The sequence below is a fragment of the Balaenoptera acutorostrata genome, chromosome 1 (genome assembly GCF_949987535.1).
Source record: "Balaenoptera acutorostrata chromosome 1, mBalAcu1.1, whole genome shotgun sequence".
Taxonomy (NCBI): Eukaryota; Metazoa; Chordata; class Mammalia; order Artiodactyla; family Balaenopteridae; genus Balaenoptera; species Balaenoptera acutorostrata.
Genome location: NC_080064.1, coordinates 43520125 through 43542811, shown reverse-complemented (window position 1 = coordinate 43542811; position 22687 = coordinate 43520125). Strand labels below are relative to the sequence as shown.

At 37.2% G+C, this 22687-nt stretch overlaps 1 protein-coding gene across 4 annotated transcripts in view; it reads right to left on the bottom strand.

The window, feature by feature from the left end:
• The window catches only part of OSBPL9 (oxysterol binding protein like 9), a 164779-nt gene that overhangs the window by 102087 nt on the left and 40005 nt on the right, over window positions 1-22687 (bottom strand). The gene's annotated exons all lie outside the window — the stretch shown is intronic.

Sequence of the window (22687 nt, the reverse complement as noted above, 5' to 3'; positions counted from 1 at the left end):
AGCCCATGAAAAAAAAGGCTACTCCTATCCCAGGAGGATTAGGTAATAGAGGCAAACATTTACAGGTTACCACCCCCCCCTTCCAAAAGTTCGTTTTATGTCACTTTGCTTTTGTGAAAGACCTGCATTAGAATAGACAGTCTCCAACTTACAATGGCTTGACTTATGATTTTTCAACTTTACAATAGTGTGAAAGTGATACACATTCAGCAGAAACCGTACTCTGAATTTTGAATTTTGATCTTTTCCTGGGCTAGCGATATGTGGTGATACTCTCTCATGATGCTGGGCAGCAGCTCCCCGTCAGCCACATGATCACAAGGCGGAACAACATACACCGACAACCATTCTGTACCTAATCAACCATTTTGTTTTTCAGTACAGTATTCAATAAATTACATGAGCTATTCAACACTTTATTATAAAACAGGCTTTGAATGAGATGATTTAGCCCAACTGTACGCTCACATAAGTGTTCTGAGCACGTTTAAGATATGTGAGCCTAAGCTATGGTGCTCAGTAGGCTAGGTGTATTAAATGCATTTTTGACTTATGATATTTTCAATTTACAATAGGTTTATTGGTATGTAACCCCACTGTAAGTCTGTACCTGTTTTCACTTACCAAAAGAAATCTGGAAATTTTCCAGAAAACAGGCAAAAAGCGAAAATCGCATTCAGCATTTGCTTTGCCCTGAGCCATTACAGAGGCAGTGTTCACGCCAAATAGCAAGAGTAGAACCGCCAAGCTCCCTCCCCAGGAACTACACTCAGCATCTCAGCATCAAGCTGCCACAGCTGTGAACTGTGTCTGTGAGCATCTGGGCTTTACCTCTATTTATTTTGCGTATCTGTTAGGAAGCTGCATCCTAAGGTAATTGCTTTTTCACTTTACCCATTTCGCCTTACAAAAGGTTTCATAAGAACACTCTTCTTTCAGATAGGAGGGGAAACGTGTATTTATTTCTTCTCAGAGGCTGTCTGGATGAACCCCAACTCTATCCAAATCCCATCAACTTGAATTACCTTAGTTATTCCTCTGTATCATATTGGGTAGGGATTTTTATCCCCATTTTCACATATGGAAAGTGTATCCAGAGTATAATGACTTACCCGAGGTCATACAGAGTTAATGGCAAAACCAGACCATTGGCATGGTACCTACTTATTCCATGACAGCAAATAAAGACACACCTTAGTGGGTAAGCACGTGTGGGAGCAACTCATTCTGGTTAACTTAATTTCATGGTTAATGGAGCTAACCTTCTAACTTATGATGTATCAATTATTTGTTGAGTCATAACTAAATACAGCATATGTGCCAGATACAGCCTTGAAATATATAACAATAATGCCTCCAGTAGAGGAGATAAAACATGTAAAGAGGTGAGTATACATAATATAAGGCAAAAAATGATCTCTACATGGATGAACTTTGAAAACATGCTAAATAAAAGAAGCTAGTCAAAAAGGACCACATGCTGTATGATTCCATTTATATGAAATGCCCAAAATAGGCAAATTCATACAGACCAAGAGTAGGTTAGTGGTTGCCTAGGGCTGAGGGGCTGGAGAAGGAGGTGGGGTAGAATGAGGAATGACTGCTAATGGGTATGAGTTTCTTTATAGGGTGATGAAAAAATTCTAAAATCGATTGTAGTGATGGTTGCACAACTCTGTGAATACACTAAAAACATTGAATTGCATACTTTAAATGGGTGAATTGTATGGTATGTGAATTATATCTCAACAAAACTGTTATATAATTCACCACAATTCCAAACTCGGGTTCTTTCTTTTTGGTCCCTTAACATAAATTCACCAGTTTAGACCTAGTCAACTCAGATAGAAACCTCTCAGTTCTAATACTTGTTCTCCTTTATTCTACCACCACAAGTTGTGATCATTCCACTTCTGAACTATAATCTCAAATTCGCCAACTCTTCTCCACCCTATGAATTGCTACTGCCCTATTTCAGGTTTTCATCACTTCTCACTTGATGAAGCAATCTGTCTCTTTAAGTCTGACTACCTTTAGTCCACAGTCCTTGCTATTGCCAGAGTAATATTTATAGAGCACAGACTCTTACAGGAGGCCCAGATACTTAAAACTTTCCTTGGTTCTCTATGAACTATTAGATAAAGTCAACATTTCTTCATAATGCCATTCAAGATTGTTCAAAATCTGGCCCAACCAACCTTTCCACTGTCATCACCCAGCCACTTCCTCCTCACCTCACAGAGATCCTATATGTACTCAACCTCAACATTTCTTCCATACGCTGAAAGAAAACACCAAGAAATTTCACATTTTCATGTCCTTCCTCAAGTTCAATCCCCCACCACTTGTTAAACAAAAGCAAAACCCCACATCTCCCCCTAGCTACCACCTCCTATCTTATTGCTTTCACAGAGGAGCTTACTGAAAATTGCCCACACCACACCTTAACCTTTCATCTACTCCCGGCAATTGCTTCCTTCCCCACCTCTGCACCAAGCTTCACTCTCACAGGTCTTCAATGACCACTTTACTACTCTAGAGTTTTGTCATAGAGCACCACTCTGAAGCATTGCTGCTGCCCCTGACCACTTCCTTCTTAAAATTCTCTCCTTCAATGGCTCTTTAGTACCTAAGCTGTGCTTCAGAAACATTTCTACCTAAGTATCTTTGACAACATATATGGGAAAAAGCATTCTTTCCTGGTCCATTACACTTTTCCCCTCCTCTATCCAAATGCTTCTTTGAAGACTTTGGAACCTACCTAACAACCTCACACTCTAATCCAGTCTTGCCATTACCCTAAGCATTCTTCAATGTACAGAGGCACAATTCATCTGACACTCTGGCCTCTCAGTTTCTTGATTTATTCAACTCAAACTTCACTGCCATTCTCCTTCATTCACTCATTCTCATGGCAATCCCCTAGACCTGGATATCATATCATATCCAATATGACAGCCATTAGTCACATGTGGGTATTTAAATTTTTATTATAATTAAGTAAAATTTTAAGTAAGTGCCTCAGTCATATTTCAAATACTCAATAGTCACATGTGGCTACAGACTATGGAACTACACAGTGCAGACACAGAACATTTTAATGATTGCAGTAAATTCTACTAGACACGATTGCCCTAGACCTTGTCATCACAGAGAACTAAACCACAGTAAAAAGTTAACACTGCCAGTTATTGAACTGGCAGTAATGAGCCAGCCACTATGATAAGCATTTTACATACATCATTTGAAAACAACTTTATACTGAAAGGTAACATACACAAATCATAACTGTACAAGCTCAATGAAGAAACTCTCTCCTTGTACCCTGCCCTAATCATTAGCCTTGCCCTCCATCCCAAAGGTAAACAGTATCTCTAGTTCTAACATAAAAATTAGTTTTGTCTGTCTCTGAACTCCATACAAATGGACTCATACAACATATTTTCTTCTGTGTCTGACTTCTTTCACTCAACATAATGTTTCTGAAATTCATCAAATATGTTGCATAGCAATGGTTTGTTCATTTTTATTGCTATATATAGTACTCCTTTGTATGAATATCCACAATTTATCAGTTTCACTGCAGATGGACATTTATGTTGTTTCCAGTTTTAGGTTATTAGAATCATGCTGCTATGACATTCTTATTCACCTTTTGTTATATATATGCTTATATTTCTATTAGACACAGTCTAGGAGTGAATTTGCTAGGTCATATGGTATGCACATGCCAATTTTAATAGACACTGTCAAACTGTTCTCAAAAGTAGTTGTGCCAATTATACTCCAACCAATGGTGTATGAAAGTTTCAACTATTCCACACCTTCACTAACACTTTTTTACTTTAGTTGTTCTAGCAGGTGAGTGCTAGTAACTTATAGTGGTCCCAATTATATTTCCCTGATAATTAATGAAGTTCAGTATCTTTTCACGCTTGCGACCATGTGACTATCCTCTTGTGAAACAGTTCAAGTTTCTTGCCTATTGAACAGACTGGATTATCATTTTCTAATTATCTGTAGGAGTTTTTTATATATCCTAGACATGAACCCTTCAGGGGTTATGTATTAGGCAAATATCTTCTCCCTCCCTGTTGCCTGCCTTTGTACTCTCATAATGATGTCTGTTCATGAAGAGTTAACTTTAATGTGGTAAAATATATTGGTTTTACACCTTATGATTGTGCTTTCTGTATCTTCTTTAAGAATTCTTTCCCAATCCCAAGGCCATGAAAATATTCTCCTATGTTACCTTCTAGAAACCTTTACATTTGGGTATCAGGTGGAGTAAGTCCTCCAACATTTTTCTCTTGGCCTTTCTAAATTATAAATCAACATCAACACCATGGTCATAGCTAGTTCTCCCTAGAATGGCAGGTGAGAAAAAGTTGCCATCTCTACGGGGGCCTCTTTGTTGACTGAGAAGACAGGGTCAAAAGTGGGTATTCCTGGAGCAGAAGCAGAAGAACTGCAATCCTGCAGCCTGTGGAACAAAAACCACATTCACAGAAACATAGACAAGATGAAAAGGCAGAGGGCTATGTACCAGATGAAGGGACAAGATAAAACCCCAGTAAAACAACTAAATGAAATGGAGATAGGCAATCTTCCAGAAAAAGAATTGAGAATAATGATAGTGAAGATGATCCAGAACCTCGGAAAAAGCATGGAGGCAAAGATCGAGAAGATGCAAGAAATGTTTAACAAAGATCTAGAAGAATTAAAGAACAAACAAACAAAGATGAACAATACACTAACTGAAATGAAAAATACACTAGAAGGAATCAACAGCAGAATAACTGAGGCAGAAGAATGGAAAGTGACCTGGAAGACAGAATGGTGGAATTCACTGCTGCAAAACAGAATAAAGAAAAAAGAATGAAAAGAAATGAAGACAGCCTAAGAGACCTCTGGGACAACATTAAACACAACAACATTCGCATTATAGGGGTCCCAGAAGGAGAAGAGAGAGAGAAAGGACCCGAGAAAATATTTAAAGATATTACAGTCGAAAACTTCCCTAACATGGGTAAGGAGATAGCCACACAACTCCAGGAAGCACAGCGAGTCCCACACAGGATAAACCCAAGGAGAAACACGCCGAGAAACATAGTAATTAAATTGGCAAAAATTAAAGACAAAGAAAAATTATTGAAAGCAGCAAGGGAAAAATGACAACATACAAGGGAACTCCCATAAGGGTAACAGCTGATTTCTCAGCAGAAACTCTACAAGCCAGAAGGGAGTGGCATGATATACTTAAAATGATGAAAGGGAAGAACCTACAACCAAGATTACTCTACCCAGCAAGGATCTCATTCACATTCGATGGAGAAATCAAAAGCTTTACAGACAAGCAAAAGCTAAGAGAATTCAGCACCACCAAACCAGCTCTACAACAAATGCTAAAGGAACTTCTCTAAGTGGGAAACACAAGAGAAGAAAAGGACCTACAAAAACAAACCCAAAACAATTAAGAAAATGGTCATAGGAACATACATATCGATAATTACCTTAAATATGAATGGATTAAATGCTCCAACCAAAAGACACAGACTTGCTGAATGGATACAAAAACAAGACCCATATATATGCTGTCTACAAGAGACCCACTTCAGACCTAGGGACACATACAGACTGAAAGTGAGGGGATGGAAAAAGATATTCCATGCAAATGGAAATCAAAAGAAAGCTGGAGTGGCAATACTCATATCAGATAAAATAGACTTTAAAATAAAGAATGTTACAAGAGACAAGGAAGGACACTATGTAATGATAAATGGATCAATCCAAGAAGAAGATATAACAATTATAAATATATATGCACCCAACATAGGAGCACCACAATACATAAGGCGACTGCTAACAGCTCTAAAAGAAGAAATCGACAGTAACACAATAATAGTGGGGGATTTTAACACCTCACTTACACCAATGAACAGAGCATCCAAACAGAAAATTAATAAGGAAAACTTTATTAGTGAGTAAGCTTTAAATGACACAATAGACCACATAGATTTAATTGATATTTATAGGACATTCCATCCAAAAACAGCAGATTATACTTTCTTCTCAAGTGCACATGGAACATTCTCCAGGATAGATCACATCGTGGGTCACAAATCAAGCCTCAGTAAATTTAAGAAAATTGGAATCATATCAAGCATCTTTTCTGACCATGATGCTATGAGATTAGCAATTAACTACAGGGAACAAAACGTAAAAAACACAAACACATGGAGGATAAACAATACGTTACTAAATAACCAGGAGATCACTGAAGAAATCAAAGAAGAAATCAAACAATACCTAAATAACCAGGAGATCACTGAAGAAATCAAAGAAGAAATCAAACAATGAAAACACCACGATCCAAAACCTATGCGATGCAGCAAAAGCAGTTCTAAGAGGGAAGTTTATAGCTATACAGGCCTACCTCAAGAAACAAGAAAAATCTCAAACAATCTAACATTACACCTAAAGAAACTAGAGAAAGAAGAACAAACAAAACCCAAAGTTAGCAGAAGGAAAGAAATCATAAAGATCAGAGAAATAAATGAAATAGAAACAAAGAAAACAATACCAAAGATCAATAAAACTAAAATCTGGTTCCTTGAGAAGATAAACAAAATTGATAAACCATTAGCCAGACTCATCAAGAAAAAGAGGGAGAGGACTCAATAAAATTAGAAATGAAAAAGAAGTTACAACAGATACTGCAGAAATACAAAGCATCCTAAGAGACTACTACAAGCAACTTTATGCTGATAAAATGGACAACCTGGAAGAAATGGACAAATTCTTAGAAAGGTATAACCTTCCAAGACTGAACCAGGAAGAAACAGAAAATATGAACAGACCAATTACAAGTAATGAAATTGAAACTGTGATTAAAAATCTTCCAACAAACAAAAGTCCAGGACCAGATGGCTTCACAGGTGACTTCTATCAAACATTTAGAGAAGAGCTAACCCCCATCCTTCTCAAATTCTTCCAAAAAATTGCAGAGGAAGGAACACTCCCAAACTCATTCTATGAGGCCACCATCACCCTGATACCAAAACCAGACAAAGATACTACAAAAAAAGAAAATTACAGACCAATATCACTGATGAATATAGAGGCAAAAATCCTCAAAAACATACTAGCAAACAGAATCTAACAACACATTAAATGGATCATACACCATGATCAAGTGGGATTTATCCCAGGGATGCAAGGATTCTTCAATATATGCAAATCAATCAATGTGATACACCATATTAACAAATTGAAGAATAAAAACCATATGATCATCTCAATAGATGCAGAAAAAGCTTTTGACAAAATTCAACACCCATTTACGATAAAAACTCTCCAGAAAGTGGGCATAGAGGGAAGCTACTTCAACATAATAAAGGCCGTATATGACAAACCCACAGCAAACATCCTTCTCAATGGTGAAAAACTGAAAGCATTTCCCCTAAGATCAGGAACAAGATGAGAATGTCCACTCTCACCACTATTATTCCTCATAGTTTTGGAAGTCCTAGCCACGGCAATCAGAGAAGAAAAAGAAATAAAAGGAATACAAATTGGAAAAGAAGAAGTAAAACTGTCACTGTTTGCAGATAACATGATATTATACATAGAGAATCCTAAAAATGCCACCAGAAAACTACTAGAGTTAATCAATGAATTTGGTAAAGTTGCAGGATACAAAATTAATGCACAGAAATCTCTTGCATTCCTATACACTAATGATGAAAAACCTGAAAGAGAAATTATGTAAACACTCCCATTTACCACTGTAACAAAAAGAATAAAATACCTAGGAATAAACCTACCTAGGGAGACAAAAGACCTGTATGCAGAAAACTATAAGACACTGACGAAAGAAATTAAAGATGATACCAACAGATGGAGAGATATACCATGTTCTTGGATTGGAAGAATCAATATTGTGAAAATGACTCTACTACCCAAAGCAATCTACAGATTCAATGCAATCCCTATCAAATCACCAATGGTATTTTTTACAGAACTAGAACAAAAAATCTTAAAATATGTATGGAGACACAAAAGACCCCGAATAGCCAAAGCAGTCCTGAGGGAAAAAAACGGAGCTGGAGGAATCAGACTCCCTGACTTCAGACTATACTACAAAGCTACAGTAATCAAGACAATATGGTACTGGCAGAAAAACAGAAATATAGATCAATGGAACAGGATAGAAAGTCCAGAGATAAACCCATGCACCTATGGTCAACTAATCTATGACAAAGGAGGCAAGGATATACAATGAAGAAAAGACAGTCTCTTCAATAAATGGTGCTGGGAAAACTGGACAGCTACATGTAAAAGAATGAAATTAGAACACTCCCTAACACCATACACAAAAATAAACTCAAAATGGATTTGAGACCTAAATGTAAGACCGGACACTATAAAACTCTTAGAGGAAAACACAGGAAGAACACTCTTTGACATAAATCACAGCAAGATCTTTTTTGATCCACCTCCTAGAGTAATGGAAATAAAAATAAAAATAAACAAATGAGACCTAATGAAACTTAAAAGCTTTTGCACAGCAAAGGAAACCATAAACAAGACGAAAAGACCACCCTCAGAATGGGAGAAAATATTTGCAAATGAATCATCGGACAAAGGATTAATCTCCAAAATATATAAACAGCTCATTCAGCTCAATATTAAAGAAACAAACAACCCAATCCAAAAATGGGCAGAAGACCTAAATAGACATTTCTCCAAAGAAGACATACAGATGGCCAAGAAGTACATGAAAAGCTGCTCAACATCACTAATTATTAGAGAAATGCAAATCAAAACTACAATGTGGTATCACCTCACACCAGTTAGAATGGGCATCATCAGAAAATCTACAAACAACAAATGCTGGAGAGGGTGTGGAGAAAAGGGAACCCTCTTGCACTGTTGGTGGCAATGTAAATTGATACAGCCACTATGGAGAACAGTATGGAGGTTCCTTAAAAAACTAAAAATAGAATTAACATATGACCCAGCAATCCCACTACTGGGCATATACCCTGAGAAAACCATAATTCAAAAAGTCACATGCACCCCAGTGTTTACTGCAGCACTATTTACAATAGCCACGTCATGGAAGCAACCTAAATGCCCATCGACAGATGAATGGATAAAGAAGATGTGGTACATATATACAATGGAATATTACTCAGCCATAAAAAGGAATGAAATTGGGTCATTTGTAGAGACATGGATGCATCTAGAGACTGTCATACAGAGTAAAGTAAGTCAGAAAGAGAAAAGTAAATATCGTATATTAAAGCATATATGTGGAACCTAGAAAATGGTACAGATGAACAGGTTTGCAGAGCAGAAATTGAGACAGAAATAGATAAAAACGTATGGACACCAAGGGGGGATAGAGACAAGTGGTGGGGGTGGGAGTGTGATGAATTGGGAGATTGGGATTGACATGTATACACTGATGTGTATAAAATGGATGACTAATAAGAAAAATAAATAAATTTTAAAAAGTGGGTATTCTTGGCCCTTTGTAAATTTTAGAGTCAGCAGTGGAACAAGTTACACACACACACACACACACACACACACACACACACTTATTAGGTTACTGACTGGACTGACTGGGAACAAACTGGGATTGCCACTTATTTAAGTCCTTTTTAACTTCAGTGTTCATAGTTTTCTGAGTAAAGGTCTTGTCCCCCCTATTGTTAATATTTATTTCTAAGTAATTAATGTTTGATGCTTTTTAAATGTTCTCTATTTTTAAAAAATCATTTTCTAATTACTAGTTGCTGATATATTGAAATACAATTTATTTTTGTATAGTGACCTTGTATCCAGTACCCTTGCTAAATTCATTTATCAATTCTAATAGTATCTGCTGATTCTTTTGGATTTTCTGTATGCTTAATTAAAGCTGCTATGAATAATAACCGTTTTATTTCTTCTACTCCAATCCTTATACCTTATATTTATTTTTCTTGCTTTATTCATTGGCTAGGACTGCCTGCTTTAAGACTGACCCTAGAGTAGCTGGCAATGTTGAATACAGGGGTAGTAGGGGGCATCCTTGTCTTGCTATTGGTCTCTCTTCCATTGTCCACTGTAGCTATTTAAAATCTTCTCTACCTTCCTTGAACCCTCAACAACATAAGCAGTCATCAGGTAGGAACTCTAAACCTGCTATGCCCTCCCCCCTAAAGACTCACCTGCATCTAATACCCACTCTTGCTTCCTTTCCACTTGTCATAATGGAAAAGGTGCCTATAACCTTTCCTCAGATCTCTTACTGTACCAATTTTCAACTCCTCTCCCTCTCTATTGGCTCTTTCCCAACTTCATTTACATATGTCAAGACTTTACACACTCTAACAACAACAAAAACAACACCAACAATCCTTCTCGATTATACAACCTCATCTAGCAAATGGCCCACCTCTCTCAGTCCCTTCCAGTCAAGATTATTATTCAGACTTGTCCAGGTCTCCTGCCTAAAATTTATTTTAACCTCCCACTCCTCATAGGATATGTAATCATATCAGTGGCTCTTCTTTACCTTCAAATAATGTGACTGTATAACCTGGTTTACCTGCAACAGTTCCAGATTATTCCTGTTATCCTAGCATAATAATGAATAGAACCCCCTTTATTCTCAGGAGTGTCCTGGTTTAGGGGATATGGTCACTCTATCATGGCCTACCCCAAAGGCCCTCAGTGATTTGCTCCACGCCTACCTCTCATCTCTCATGAAATTCTATAGTTGGGCAGCTTGAGGTTTACCAATTGCGCCAAGCTCTCTTCCACTAAACATCCTTCCTCTGCCCTTATCTGGGTTTATACTATTTATCTTTTACATTTGGTAAAGCAAACTCCCTTTGCTAATCCATATATGGAATAATATTCTATCATTAACCAAAGTTCTTTGTTATGCTAACCCATCAATATACCAAAGTTTTTACTTCGTCCCTGCTTTTATGACCCATTGTGCCAACATAATAAACATATATATCATTCAAAGACTTTCCATGATTTTTCTTCTGAAGGTTTCAGATGATCAGCCTTTCAGGTTCTGCCAGTACTTGCGCTCACCAAGGTGCCTGCTGCTCCAGGTCACACTATCCAGGTTCCAGAAAGTAACAGAAGACGGAGTCATGAAATCAGTTGAGTTTCCTGACTTTACCTCTTTTCCTTTCTTCTATACACACAAACATAGTTCAGACATGAATCATAGTTCTGGTACCAAAGACAGAAAGATAGTTTTGCTCTCATGCCTTGGGAAAAAACAGAACGCTAGCTATTTTAGGGCCAATCTCCCTTTGTAAGAAGAAAAAAGTAAACTAGTAAACTGGCTCCAAAGATAATAAAAAAGAAATGATGACTCCTCTGGGACACAGATTGCTCACACAGCTCCTAAAAGAAACATTGACAGTGCTAAGAATACACAGCACAGCTACTCCCACTGCAACTCTACAACCACATACTTTCCCTCACTTGCTGAAATATTAAAAGTCTTACATTCATATAACATTCTTACATTATTACATTATATGACCTTATGGTATATGATCTTACTTTCATATAACACATTTAGGCAGAACAGGTATTACTTTTCTTTAGAAATTAGAAAACCGAGACTCAGAGAAGTAAAAAAAAAAAAAAAATTGCCCAAGGTCCTACAACTAAAAGACAGGAGAGGGCTTCCCTGGTGGCGCAGTGGTTGAGAATCTGCCTGCTAATGCAGGGGACACGGGTTTGAGCCCTCGTCTGGGAAGATCCCACATGCCACGGAGCAACTGGGCCCGTGAGCCACAACTACTGAGCCTGCGCGTTTGGAGCCTGTGCTCCGCAACAAGAAAGGCCACGATAGTGAGAGGCCCGCGCACCGCGATGAAGAGTGGCCCCCACTTGCCGCGACTGGAGAAAGCCCTCGCACAGAAATGAAGACCCAACACAGCCAAAAATAAAAATAAATAAATAAATATAAAGCAGAAACTAACACACCATTGTAAAGCAATTATATTCCAATAAAGATTAAAAAAGTGAAAAAAAATCCTTTAAAAAATAAAAATAAAAAAAAGACAGGAGAATTCAGGTCTTGCAACTCCTGATCCAAAGACCGTTCTTAACAGGGCATAGGTATAATAAGCAACATTCACTAATTACTTCAACATACTTATTAAATACCTATTCTGGGCCAGGAGCAATAACAGCCAGGGGATATATATATAGGAATAAGATATATCTCTGCCCTGCAAGAGCACATAGTTTAGAGGGGAGAGAGAAGAATCAACAATATAGAGGGAAGCAGGAAAGCTTAAGGTCCAGCCTACTCACCAAAGACACTGCTGCTTGGCCCCACTTCAGCATCATTCATTGTTTCAACAAGTATTTATTGAATTTTCTGGTGACTAATAGAGTGGTGAACAATTTGCTTTCCTTTTTTCACTCAATATTGTTCTGAGGTTTGTTCATGTTGAGTAAATAAATATATATACATATATATGTACTTTTCATGTCAAGAATATATATGTGTGTGTATACATATGTATATGCATACATATACACACATATACTATGTTGAGAATATGTATGTACATTCTATCTGCTATATAGTATTTATTATATAAGTATACCACAATGTCTCAATTCCCCTGTGTAGAACATTTAGGTTATTTTTTATTTTTCCTATTCCAATAATGCAGCAATAATCATCACTGTATATGTCTCCTGGCAACACTTCTGCAAGAAAATGTCAAGCAAACCCTCTGAAATGGAAGACAGTTCCATTTTTATGTAGAATCAGGTGTACCTTCAACCTTACTGAAGACTACAAAGCTGCTCTCCTAAGCAGTTGTACCAATTAATATTCCCATCAGCACCGTGTGAGAGTTCCTTTATCCACAATCACTGGCCAACACTAGATAAAATCAGACTTTAAAAATCCTTGGCAGACTGATGAAAATACTATCTTACTGAACTTTTAATTTAGAGTCTCTGATAATTACTAAGAATAGGAATCTAGTCATATTTATTGCCATTCTTATTTCCACTTACATGAATTGAGTGTATCCTTTGTACATTTTCTTTTTTCTTTTCTACTGATTTGTATGTGTTCTTTGGATTTTCTTTTTGTCTATTTGATTTGTAGGAATTCTTTATATATTCTAGATATTAATCCTTTGTCAACTATATGCATTGTAAATATTTTCTCTCCTGACCAATGGTTGTCTTTCTCTTTGATTATGGTGTCTTTTGTTGTTGCTGTTGAAAGGTTTTAAAATTTGAATGTTATCAAATCTGCCAATCTTTCCTATCATAGTTTGTGTTTTAAGACATCCTCCTCTATCCTGATATTATAAAGACATTCTTCTATAAATTCTTATAAGTATAAATTTTCATTTTATACCTTTAATACCTCTGGGATTTATTTTTATGCATAGCATGAGGTAGGGAATAATTTTATTTTTTTCCATATGGGCAGCCAATTGATCCAGCTTTTTTTACTGAGTGATAGTGTCTGGTTTGTAATGCTGTCATATACTAAATTCTCATAGATGTGTGATTCTGTTTCTGAGCTTTCTCTTCTATGCCACTGATCTATTTCTTTCCCCTTATACTAATAATACCATACTTATTTTAATTTACAATAGTTTCATTTAAAAAGTCTTAACATATGGAATGGCAAGTCCCCCGACTCCTTATTCTTGAAAATCTTCTTGCCCCTTTACCATTTTAAATGACTTTTAGAATCATCTTGTCAACTTCTTTGTTAAGCTTAACTGAGATTTTTGACTGGGATTACATGTGTTTATAGATTAATTTAGGAGAAATAAACATACACATGATATTGAGTCTCATAAGCAAGAAGATGAGATAGCTTTATCTATTTTCAGATCTTCCTGTAGTCTTTCAATGATGTTTACATTTTTTCTCCATCAAAGGAATGTATTTATCTTATAAAATATATTCCTAGGTGACTTAGAGTTCTTGTTACTATTTAAATAGAATTCTTTTTTATTTTTTTTAATTTTTATTTATTTGGCCGCACCACACAGCTTTGTTGAAGGTGAGACATTTAAATAGTATTTATTTAGATTCTTGTGCATTTTTTTAATGTAGACAATCATGTCATTTGCAAACATCAATAATGTTTATTCTTCACTTCCAATCAGTTTTCTTCAAATTCTTTTGTTTCTTATTCTTGTGTTATATGTTTGCCAGGGCCCCTAGCACAGTTACAGAAACATTTTCTGCAAATACTAATTTTGATTCTTCCTTCCAAACCTTATATCTTTTGTATCTTCTCTTATAGCATTCCCTAGGACCTCCAGAGTACAATATTTAGAGAAGCAGCAATCCCTATCAAAATACCCGTGACATTTTTAATAGAACTAGAACAAATAACCCTAAAATTCACATGAACCACAAAAGAGCCTGAATTGCCAAAGCAATCTTGAGAAAAAAGAAAAAAGCTGGAGGTATAAACCTTCCACACTTCAGACCATACTATATAGCTACAGTAATCAAAACAGCATGGTACTGGCACAAAAACAGACTCATTGATCAATGGAACAGAATAGAGAGACCAGAAATAAACCCACATACCTATGGTCAATTAATCTATGACAAAGGATGCAAGAATATACAATGGAGAAAAAACTGTCTCTTCAATAAGTGGTGCTGGGAAAACTGGACAACCAAGCAGTCACATGTAAAACAATGAGATTATAACATTCCCTCACAGCATATACAAAAATAAACTCAAAATGGTTTAAAGACCTCACTGCAAGATCACAAACCATACAACTCCTAGAAGAGAACATAGGCTGAACATTCTTTGACATAAATCACAGTAATATTTTCTCAGACCAGTCTCCCAAGGCAAAAATAAATAAATAAAAGCAAAACAAACAAAACAGGGCTTCCCTCGTGGTGCAGTGGTTAACAATCTGCCTGCCAGTGCAGGGGACATGGGTTCGAGCCCTGGTCCCGGAAGATCCCACATGCCATGGAGCAGCTAAGCCTGTGCGCCACAACTACTGAGCCTGCGCTCTAGAGCCCGTGAGCCACAACTACTGAGCCCATGTGCCACAACTACTGAAGCTCACGTGCCTAGAGCCTGTGCTCCGCAACAGGAGAAGCCACCGCAATGAGAAGCCCTCACACTGCAACCAAGAGTAGCCCCCGCTTGCTGCAACTAGAGAAAGCCCATGCGCAGTAACGAAGATCCAACACAGCCAAAAATAAATAAATAAATTAACAAAACAAAACAAATGGGACCTAATTAAACTTAAAAGCTTTTGCACAGCAAAGGAAACCACCAACAAAACAAAAAGACAACCTATGGAATAGGAGAAAGTGTTTGCAAATCATATGACCAACAGGGGTTAATATCCAAAATATACAAACAGCTCATACAACTCAGTAACAAAAAACCAAACAACTCAATCAAAGACGACTTGAACAGACTTCTTTCCAAAGAAGACATACAGATGGCTAACAGGCACATGAAAAGATGCTTAACATTGTTAATTATTAGAGAAATGCAAATCTAAACCACAATGAGCTATCACCTCACTCCTCACATCAAAAAAGTCTACAAATAACAAAAGTTGGAGAGGATGTGGAGAAAAAGGAACCACTGTACACTGTTAGTGGGAATGTAAACTGGTGCAGCCACTATGGAAAACAGTATGGAGGTTCCTCAAAAAACTAAAAATAGAACTACCATACAATCCAGCAATTCCACTCCCAGGTATATATCCAGAAAAAAACAAATACTAATTTGAAAAGATACATGCACCCCAATGTTCACAGCAGCACTATCTACAATAGCCAAGACATGGAAGCAACTCAAGTGTCTGTCAACAGACAACTGGATTAAGAAGATGTGGTATATGTTTATATATATACATACATATATATGTATATATACACACACATACATATGCAGTGGAATATTACTCAGTCATAAAAAATAATGAACTACTGCCATCTTCAGCAACATGGATGGAGCCAGAGATTACGCATAGTGAAATAAGGCAGACAGAGAAAGACAAATACTGTATGATATCACTTATATGTACAATCTAAAAAATATTACAAATAAGTATATATGTAAAACAGACAGATATAGAAAACAAACTTGTGGTTATCAAAGGGGAGAAGGGAGGAAGGACAAATTAGGAGTATGGGATTAACAGATACAAAGTACTATGTATAAAATAGATAAGCAACAAGGATATAATGTACAGCATAGGGAATTACAGTCATTATCTTGAAATAACCTATAATGGAATATAATCTGCAAAAATACTGAATCACTGGAGATTAACCAAGATGGCGGAGTAGAAGGACGTGCTCTCACTCCCTCTTGCGAGAGCACCAGAATCACAACTGGCTGCTGGACAATCATTGACAGGAAGACCCTGGACTTCACCAAGGAGGACACCCCACGTCCAAGGACAGAGGAGAAGCCGCAGTGAGACGGTAGGAGGGGCGCAATCAGAGTAAAATCAAATCCCATAACTGCTGGGTGGGTGACTCACAGACTGGCGAACACTTATACCACAGAAGTCCACCCACTGGAGTGAAGGTTCTGAGCCCCACCTCAGGCTTCCCAACCTGGGGGTCCGGCAAAGGGAGGAGGAATTCCTAGAGAATCAGACTTTGAAGTCTAGTGGGAATTGATTGCAGGACTGTGACAGGACTGGGGGAAACAGAGACCCCACTCTTGGAGGGCACACACAAAGTAATGTGTGCATCGGGACCCAGGGGAAGGAGCAGTGACCCTGGGGGAGACTGAACCAGACGTACCTGCTGGTGTTGGGGGGTCTCCTGCAGAGGCGAGTGGTGGCTCTGTTTCACCGTGGGGATAAGGACACTGGCAGCAGAGGTCCTGGGAAGTTCTCCTTGGCGTGAGCCCTCCCAGAGTCTGCCATTAACCCCACCAAAGAGCACGGGTAGGCTCCAGTGTTGGGTTGCCTCAGGCAAAACAACCAACAGGGAGGGAACCCAGCCCCACCCATCAACAGTCAAGTGGATTAAGGTTTTACTGGGCTCTGATCACCACAGCAACAGGGAGGGAACCCAGCCCCACCCATCAACAGTCAAGTGGATTAAGGTTTTACTGAGCTCTGACCCCCACAGCAACAGTCATCTCTACCCACCACCAGAGCCTCCCATCAAGCCTCTTAGATAGCCTCAACCACCAGAGGGCAGACAACAGAAGCAAGAAAAACTACAATCCTGCAGCCTGTGGACCAAAAACCACAGTTACAGAAAGAAAGAGAAGATGAAAAGGCAGAGGGCTATGTACCAGATGAAGGAACAAGAAAAAACCCCAGAAAAACAACTAAATGAAGTGGAGATAGGCAACCTTCCAGAAAAAGAATTCAGAATAATGATAGTGAAGATGATCCAGGACCTCGGAATAAGAATGGAGGCAAAGATTGAGAAGATGCAAGAAATGATTAACAAAGACCTAGAAGAATTAAAGAACAAACAAACAGAGATGACCAATACAATAACTGAAATGAAAACTACACTAGAAGGAATCAATAGCAGAATAACTGAGGCAGAAGAACGGATAAGTGACCTGGAAGACAGAATGGTGGAATTCACTGCTGCGGAACAGACTAAAGAAAAAAGAATAAAAAGAAATGAAGACAGCCTAAGAGACCTCTGGGACAACATTAAACGCAACAACATTCGCATTATAGGGGTCCCAGAAGGAGAAGAGAGAGAGAAAGGACCAGAGAAAATATTTGAAGAGATTATAATCGAAAACTTCCCTAACATGGGAAAGGAAATAGCCACCCAAGTCCAGGAAGCGCAGAGAGTCCCATACAGAATAAACCCAAGGAGAAACATGCCGAGACACATAGTAATCAAAGTGGCAAAAATTAAAGACAAAGAAAAATTATTGGAAGCAGCAAGGGAAAAACAACAAATAACATACAAGGGAACCCCCATAAGGTTAACAGCTGATTTCTCAGCAGAAACTCTGCAAGCCAGAAGGGAGTGGCATGAAATACTTAAAGTGATGAAAGGGAAGAACCTACAACCAAGATTACTCTACCCAGCAAGGATCTCATTTAGATTTGATGGAGAAATCAAAAGCTTTACAGACAAGCAAAAGCTAAGAGAATTCAGCACCACCAAACCAGCTCTACAACAAATGCTAAAGGAACTTCTCTAAGTGGGAAACACAAGAGAAGAAAAGGACCTACAAAAACAAACCCAAAACAATTAAGAAAATGGTCATAGGAACATACATATCGATAATTACCTTAAATATGAATGGATTAAATGCTCCAACCAAAAGACACAGGCTTGCTGAATGGATACAAAAACAAGACCCATATATATGCTGTCTACAAGAGACCCACTTCAGACCTAGGGACACATGCAGACTGAAAGTGAGGGGATGGAAAAAGATATTCCATGCAAATGGAAATCAAAAGAAAGCTGGAGTAGCTATACTCATATCAGATAAAATAGACTTTAAAATAAAGAATGTTACAAGAGACAAGGAAGGACACTACATAATGATCCAGGGATCAATCCAAGAAGAAGATATAACAATTATAAATATATATGCACCCAACATAGGAGCACCTCAATACATAAGGCAACTGCTAACAGCTATAAAAGAGGAAATCGACAGTAACACAATAATAGTGGGGGACTTTAACACCTCACTTACACCAATGGACAGATCATCCAAAATGAAAATAAATAAGGAAACAGAAGCTTTAAATGACACAATAGATCAGATAGATTTAATTGATATATATAGGACATTCCATCCAAAAACGGCAGATTACACGTTCTTCTCAAGTGCACATGGAACATTCTCCAGGATAGATCACATCTTGGGTCACAAATCAAGCCTCAGTAAATTTAAGAAAATTGAAATCATATCAAGCATCTTTTCTGACCACAACGCTATGAGATTAGAAATGAATTACAGGGAAAAAAACGTAAAAAAGACAAACACATGGAGGCTAAACAATACGTTACTAAATAACCAAGAGATCACTGAAGAAATCAAACAGGAAATAAAAAAATACCTAGAGACAAATGACAATGAAAACACGACGACCCAAAACCTATGGGATGCAGCAAAAGCGGTTCTAAGAGGGAAGTTTATAGCTATACAAGCCTACCTAAAGAAACAAGAAAAATCTCAAGTAAACAATCTAACTTTACACCTAAAGAAACTAGAGAAAGAAGAACAAACAAAACCCAAAGTTAGCAGAAGGAAAGAAATCATAAAGATCAGAGCAGAAATAAATGAAATAGAAACAAAGAAAACAATAGCAAAGATCAATAAAACTAAAAGTTGGTTCTTTGAGAAGATAAACAAAATTGATAAGCCATTAGCCAGACTCATCAAGAAAAAGAGGGAGAGGACTCAAATCAATAAAATCAGAAATGAAAAAGGAGAAGTTACAACAGACACCGCAGAAATACAAAACATCCTAAGAGACTACTACAAGCAACTTTATGCCAATAAAATGGACAACCTGGAAGAAATGGACAAATTCTTAGAAAGGTATAACCTTCCAAGACTGAATCAGGAAGAAACAGAAAATATCAACAGACCAATCACAAGTAATGAAATTGAAACTGTGATTAAAAATCTTCCAACAAACAAAAGTCCAGGACCAGATGGCTTCACAGGTGAATTCTATCAAACATTTAGAGAAGAGCTAACACCCATCCTTCTCAAACTCTTCCAAAAAATTGCAGAGGAAGGAACTCTCCCAAACTCATTCTATGAGGCCACCATCACCCTGATACCAAAACCAGACAAAGACACTACAAAAAAAGAAAATTACAGACCAATATCACTGATGAATATAGATGCAAAAATCCTCAACAAAATACTAGCAAACAGAATCCAACAACACATTAAAAGGATCATACACCACGATCAAGTGGGATTTATCCCAGGGATGCAAGGATTCTTCAATATACGCAAATCAATCAATGTGATACACCATATTAACAAATTGAAGAAGAAAAACCATATGATCATCTCAATAGATGCAGAAAAAGCTTTTGACAAAATTCAACACCCATTTCTGATAAAAACTCTCCAGAAAGTGGGCATAGAGGGAACCTACCTCAACATAATAAAGGCCATATATGACAAACCCACAGCAAACATCATTCTCAATGGTGAAAAACTGAAAGCATTTCCTCTAAGATCAGGAACGAGACAAGGATGTCCACTCTCACCACTATTATTCAACATAGTTCTGGAAGTCCTAGCCACGGCAATCAGAGAAGAAAAAGAAATAAAAGGAATACAAATTGGAAAAGAAGAAGTAAAACTGTCACTGTTTGCGGATGACATGATACTATACATAGAGAATCCTAAAACTGCCACCAGAAAACTGCTAGAGCTAATTAATGAATATGGTAAAGTTGCAGGTTACAAAATTAATGCACAGAAATCTCTTGCATTCCTATACACTAATGATGAAAAATCTGAAAGAGAAATTATGGAAACACTCCCATTTACCATTGCAACAAAAAGAATAAAATACCTAGGAATAAACCTACCTAAGGAGACAAAAGACCTGTATGCAGAAAACTATAAGACACTGATGAAAGAAATTAAAGATGATACCAACAGATGGAGAGATATACCATGTTCTTGGATTGGAAGAATCAACATTGTGAAAATGAGTATACTACCCAAAGCAATCTACAGATTCAATGCAATCCCTATCAAATTACCAATGGCATTTTTTACGGAGCTAGAACAAATCATCTTAAAATTTGTATGGAGACACAAAAGACCCCGAATAGCCAAAGCAGTCTTGAGGCAAAAAAATGGAGCTGGAGGAATCAGACTCCCTGACTTCAGACTATACTACAAAGCTACAGTAATCAAGACAATATGGTACTGGCACAAAAACAGAAACATAGATCAATGGAACAAGATAGAAAGCCCAGAGATTAACCCACGCACCTATGGTCAACTAATCTATGACAAAGGAGGCAAAGATATACAATGGAGAAAAGACAGTCTCTTCAATAAGTGGTGCTGGGAAAACTGGACAGCCACATGTAAAAGAATGAAATTAGAATACTCCCTAACACCATACACAAAAATAAACTCAAAATGGATTAGAGACCTAAATATAAGACTGGCCACTATAAAACTCTTAGAGGAAAACATAGGAAGAACACTCTTTGACATAAATCACAGCAAGATCTTTTTCGATCCACCTCCTAGAGTAATGGAAATAAAAACAAAAATAAACAAGTGGGACCTAATGAAACTTCAAAGCTTTTGCACAGCAAAGGAAACCATAAACAAGACGAAAAGACAACCCTCAGAATGGGAGAAAATATTTGCAAATGAATCAACGGACAAAGGATTAATCTCCAAAATATATAAACAGCTCATTCAGCTCAATATCAAAGAAACAAACACCCCAATCCAAAAATGGGCAGAAGACCTAAATAGACATTTCTCCAAAGAAGACATACAGACGGCCACGAAGCACATGAAAAGATGCTCAACATCACTAATTATTAGAGAAATGCAAATCAAAACTACAATGAGGTATCACCTCACTCCTGTTAGAATGGGCATCATCAGAAAATCTACAAACAACAAATGCTGGAGAGGGTGTGGAGAAAAGGGAACCCTCTTGCACTGTTGGTGGGAATGTAAATTGATACAGCCACTATGGAGAACAGTATGGAGGTTCCTTAAAAAACTAAAAATAGAATTACCATATGACCCAGCAATCCCACTACTGGGCATATACCCAGAGAAAACCGTAATTCAAAAAGACACGTGCACCCGAATGTTCATTGCAGCACTATTTACAATAGCCAGGTCATGGAAGCAACCTAAATGCCCATCAACAGACGAATGGATAAAGAAGTTGTGGTACATATATACGATGGAATATTATTCAGCCATAAAAAGGAACGAAATTGAGTCATTTGTTGAGACATGGATGGATCTAGAGACTGTCATACAGAGTGAAGTAAGTCAGAAAGAGAAAAACAAATATCGTATGTTAATGCATGTATGTGGAACGTAGAAAAATGGTACAGATGAGCCAGTTTGCAGGGCAGAAGTTGAGACACAGATGTAGAGAATGGACATATGGACACCAAGGGGGGAAAACTGCGATGAGGTGGGGATGGTGATGTGCTGAATTGGGCGATTGGGATTGACATGTATACACTGATGTGTATAAAACTGATGCCTAATAAGAACCTGCAGTATAAAAAAAACAAACAAAACAACTAATACTAAACTTTCATTGGGTTATTTGTATGGAAATATGTTAATATAAATGTTTCAGACATTACATGAAATTTCTAAAAATCTTATATTTGTATTTGTATGGAAATATGTATGGAAATATGTTAATATAAATGTTTCAGACATTACATGAAATTTCTAAAAATCTTATATTTGTATTTGTATGGAAATATGTATGGAAATATGTTAATATAAATGTTTCAGACATTACATGAAATTTCTAAAAATCTTATATTTGTATTTGTATGGAAATATGTATGGAAATATGTTAATATAAATGTTTCAGACATTACATGAAATTTCTAAAAATCTTATATTTGTATTTGTATGGAAATATGTATGGAAATATGTTAATATAAATGTTTCAGA